The 5,187-nt window shown below is 38.3% G+C and overlaps 1 non-coding gene across 1 annotated transcript; it reads left to right on the forward strand.

Moving 5' to 3' along the window:
* Nucleotides 1-1,504: 1,504 nt before the first annotated feature.
* LOC127077063 (small nucleolar RNA R71) lies at nt 1,505-1,611 on the forward strand. The gene has a single exon (XR_007787048.1). It is a non-coding gene; the product is annotated as a small nucleolar RNA R71 (small nucleolar RNA).
* The last annotated feature ends 3,576 nt before the right edge of the window (nt 1,612-5,187 follow it).

A 5,187-nucleotide genomic window follows, 5' to 3' on the forward strand; every position in this document is an offset into this window, starting at 1 on the left:
TGGTATATCATTGTCCTCTTTGATGTCCATGACAACAAAATCAGTAGGGATAAATAACTGACCTATCCTAACAGGAACATCTTCTAAAATGCCTATCGGATACTTGACAGATCTATCGGCTAACTAAAGTGACATCTTAGTGGGTTGTAATTCTCCTAAGTTTAATCTCTCACAAACTGCTAAAGGCATTAAGCTCACACTAGATCCTAAGTCTAGAAAAGCTTTATCGATGATATGATTACCCAGAAGACAAGGAATGGAGAAATTTCCAGGATCTTTATCTTTCTTTGCTAATTTGTCCTCGGAAATAGCATTACATTCCAAAGGCTTCGGATCGTCAAGTCTACGTTTATTGGTAAGGATGTCTTTGAGAAACTTTGCATAAGAAGGTATTTGGGTGATGGCTTCTATGAAAGGGATTTCTACATGAAGTTTTTCTATAACTTTAATAAATTTTTGATATTGTTTATTGATCTGGGTTTGTTTGAGTCTTTGCGGATATGGTATATGTGGTTTATATGGCGGGGGCGGTACGTAAATTTTATCTTTAGGTTCTTCTCCTTTCTCTCGACCTTCCTGGTTTTCAGATTCCTCTGGTTCCTTTACTTTGTCCGGGGGTTTGATACATTCCTTAGAAGTTTCGGGTTCACTCAATCTTGGGTTTGGTGGCTCATCATAAGCGTTCCCACTTCTTAGGGTAATGGCATTTGCTTGTCCTCTCGGATTCTGTTGAGGTTGTTCAGGGAATTGTCCTCCAGGTGTAGTCTGAGGGGCTTGGTTTAAAGCTACCTGAGAGATCTGGGTTTCAAGCATCTTGGTATGAGTAACTATTTGGTCAACCTTGGTTCCTAACTGAGTAATCAATTCGTTAACATGAATGTTTTGGTTCATGAACTCCTTGTTTTGTTGGGTTTGAGCGGTGATAAAATTTTCCATAATTTTCTCAAGGTTTGGCTTTGGTGGTACAGGTTGCATAGGTTGATTTGATCTAGGGGCTTGATAACTAGGTCTCGGAGGTGCATTATTTTGGATTGGGTTATTGTTTCTATAGGAGAAGTTAGGGTGATTCCTCCATCCAGGGTTATAGGTATTTGAGTATGGGTTCCCTTGGGTGTAGTTCACTTGCTCAGAGTGGGTTTCGTTTAATAGACTGCATTCTGCAGATTGGTGTCCTTGGGTTCCACATATCTCACAATCCGACGAAACTGCGGCTACAGTATTCGGGTTTGTGTACATATGCTCGACTTTGAGGGCTAATGCGTCCATTTTAGCTTGCATCATGTCTATAGAGCTTAGTTCATGCACTCCTCCTTGGGTTTCCTTCTTCTCAACTGTCGCTCGTTCAACTCCCCATGATTGATGGTTTTGAGCCATGTCTTCAATGAGGGCACTAGCTTCAGGATAGGGTTTGTTCATCAGAGCACCGCCTGCGGCAGCGTCGATGGTCATCTTTGTGTTATAATGAAGTCCATTATAAAAGGTTTGAATGATTAACCAATTTTCTAAACCATGATGTGGGCATGCTCGTAACAACTCTTTATATCTCTCCCAAGCTTCGAACAGTGATTCTCCTTGGTTTTGGGTAAATCTAGTTATATGGTTTCGAAGAACGGCGGTCTTACTCGGGGGAAAATATCTAGCAAGAAAAACTCTTCTCAGGTTATCCCAAGTCGTAATGGAATTGGGTGGAAGGGAATCTAACCATGATAGGGCTTTATCTCTGAGGGAAAAAGGAAATAATCTTAAACGTATTGCCTCAGGAGAAGCTCCATTGGTTTTAAAAGTATCTGCTAATTGAAGAAATATTTTTAAATGTTGGTTAGGGTTCTCGGTAGCGAGACCCGCGAATTGTCTCTATTGCACTAGTTGCAACAGGGATGGTTTAAGTTCAAAATTATTGGCTGGGATTATTGGGTTTACTATACTAGAACTAGGTTCTTCATTAGATGGTTGAGCGAAATCTTTAAGAGGTCTTTGGTTTTGATCTTCGGCCATAGCTCTCTTAATTCTATGAAAGAATAAACGTGCGCGAGCGTAACGTTCAGGTTCCGCCAGAGGGTTTACTAAACTTAAACTTCCGGTACTGCGAGTTCTTCGCATTGACCGGCGGGAAATAACCTAAGTCTAAACGATATAACAACAGGAAAATGAAATTTGACGAAATTGGTCCCCGGCAACAGCGCCAAAAACTTGATGCGTGCTTTTCGCAAGTATACGAACGCGTCAGAGTAATATAAAAGATTGTCGAATCCACAGAGACCAGGTGTCAAGCTATCGTTATCTATTGCTATGGTGTTTATCAAAGGTAATTGAAATAGGTGTTTTCAGAGTGTGCAATGAAAATTAAAGTGTTAAATAAAGATTAATTAATAAAGACAGGGTCGAATGTAATTCACATAATTAATTGATAATCCAAGTACTTGCTAATAGAACTAATTATGGGCAATGTTTCCTACTTTGAAAAGAACTAATTTAACGGGAATTGTCGCTTTCGCGTATTCAAAACCGAGTTGTACTCCCTAATCAAACCATCTTATTGTCACTTATAAAAAGGCGCGCATTGCGTTAGAGTAGTAAACCTATTATTAAGAAATATAGTATCTTGACTAAGTTGAAAAGTATTATAACCTGGATTTCTTAACCAAAAGAGGTTCTTTACGAACCAGACTGTAAACTTATAAACGCGTCCCAAAATAGTTTTAAAATCTCTTTTCTTCTTAATGTTAAAAACTCCTAATGAACTAGACAAAGCGCTTTCGCTGTTTTTGAAATAGTTAAAAATAATTAAGTTTAAATAGACGTTGGACGACTTTCGATCTTACCCAACGGAATTGAAGTGCGGGAAAACTTAAGTTGAAAGTTAAAATAGCCCTTAAGTGTTTCTACGAACAATTGTACGGATTATCGGTTCAATTACGATCCTTACATTCTAACCTTATAAATTTAGTTAGACATGGTAAAATAAAAGTGCATTAATTTAAATAAAAGTAGTGCGAGTGCGGGAAGTAAATAATTTAAAGCGAGTGCGGGAAATAAATAAAAGTAGTGCAAGTGCGGGAAATAAATAATTTAAAGTGAGTGCGAGGAAATAAATGAAAGTAAAGCGAGTGCGGGAAATAAACAAAGTAAAGCGAGTGCGGGAAATAAACAAAGTAAAGCGAGTGTGGGAAAATAAATAAGATAAAGACAAGTAATAAAAACCTGCTCCAATCGGAGGGTTGAGTAAATTGCAATGCGGAAATGAAAATGGCGGCAGGATTAACTTCCTTCCAAAGTGCTCCAAACTCGATTACAGACTCTATCACAGACTTGATTACACAATTGTGGTAACACTCCAATGCGAAGCGATTACCACTATAAAATACTGAATATATGCCTAAGTGAAACAAATTTGCTTCTGAGTTTGCCTCTGTTCTAAGTTTGGATGATTGTAAAAGTGAATTCGCGTTTCTATTTATAAGCAAGTATAAAGATGGAAATGACTTGGATGCCCTTCAACTTGAAAATAGGAGGGAACCGTTTTTCCTCTTGTGGCGCCCGCCACAAGGCCATGGCGCCCGCCACAAGCACAATATGGGGCGCCTTAATGGAAGTAGTGGGAAAACGTGGGAGTTGATGGAAGTTGAATTTGACACGTCATGGCAGGGTCTATGGCGCCAACCATGGAGTAGACCACAAGAACAAAATGCTAAATTTTAGGGTTTTTTGCCCTTTTTCACTCCTTTTCTCGATCGGGGCTCCGATTAAAGTAAAAACCTGAAAACAAAGGAAAACACAGTAATAACACAACAAAATGACAATAAAACAACTAGAATGCATGTGAAATTGGAGTCGAAAATACGTAAATTTCAGTGTTATCAGCCTTCTACAAAGGATGTGTAAGAAGCTGTTAAGGAAATATAATATGATATTCAAAACTCTTCCCAAATTTTTGGTTTAAAATCAAAGTTATGGCATATGAAACAAGGTGACATGAGTGTAATTACTTATTACAATGATAGTTGGCACCAACGTCTTTAATCTGAATGGCATGCCATTGTATTGATAGTTGGCACGTTTGATCATAAAGGTTGTCTTTATCTGGTAAGGTCCATACATAAGTATTTGATTATACCTCGAATAGGCATTCATACACGAAAGGAATTAGTATCTTTCTAAATTATCTACTAGTTTATCAATGTTTAGGAGAGGATAAGAATCTTTTGGGAAGACGCTGTTAAGGTCTGTATAATCAACACATATCATCCATTTCCCTAAGGACTTCCTAACTAACACCACATTATATAACTACAATATATATTTGGCTTCAAAAATGAATTTGGCATTCAATAATCCCTTGACCATGCTAGCAGTGGCTTCAACTTTTTCTGAAGATTGTCTTCTCCGATGCTGAGAGATATAACGGGCGCTGATGTCCATATTCAGTTGGTGGCACGTTACACTAGGATTAATGCAGGGCATCTCATGCGGGTTTATAGCAAAAAGGTATATGTTATCCTAAAGGACTTCAACCAACATTACTCTTACCTCTAAAGAAAGTCTGACTCCTACTTTAACTGACCTAGTTGGGTGCTCTCCGAGCTGAATGGAGTCAAAATCACCATTTGTTATCGGTCGAATCTCGTCTTCACGAGCATCTAGGTCAAATGCATTAGGATCCCTTGGCTCTTCTTCTACTCTTGCTTTAAAGGCCATGGAAGACGCCAAAAGATCCTTCTGGACGATTCATTAATGCTTTCCACTTCATCTATGTCGGCGATTACCGAGACCGACCTTCCTTCTACATCATGATAAATCACCTTCAAATGAATCGGGGATGTTATTGCATCTAGTCTCACTAGGAAGGATCTCTTTAGGATGCCTCTGATTGTGCTCTGACATTGTATTATCAGAAAATTAGGAGTTACTTTCCTTTCATAAGATTCTTCTCTAACAATCACTGTCAGATCTATAGCTCATTGAGGACAAGTGATCAAGTTGTTGAATGCTAATAGTTCTCTTCCATTATACATATTCAAATATGCTTGCTTAATACCTATCATATTCATCGTATATGAGTAGGGGATGTTACATAAACTTTTGTCGTCTATGAGGAATCCAATTAAATTGTGATTAGTTGTTGTAACTACGGTTCAATGAAGGAAATGTGCTAAATGATGGGATGTCGCATAATTCGTCAAACGGTGA

Source organism: Lathyrus oleraceus, chromosome 4, assembly GCF_024323335.1.
Source record: "Lathyrus oleraceus cultivar Zhongwan6 chromosome 4, CAAS_Psat_ZW6_1.0, whole genome shotgun sequence".
Classification (NCBI taxonomy): domain Eukaryota; kingdom Viridiplantae; phylum Streptophyta; class Magnoliopsida; order Fabales; family Fabaceae; genus Lathyrus; species Lathyrus oleraceus.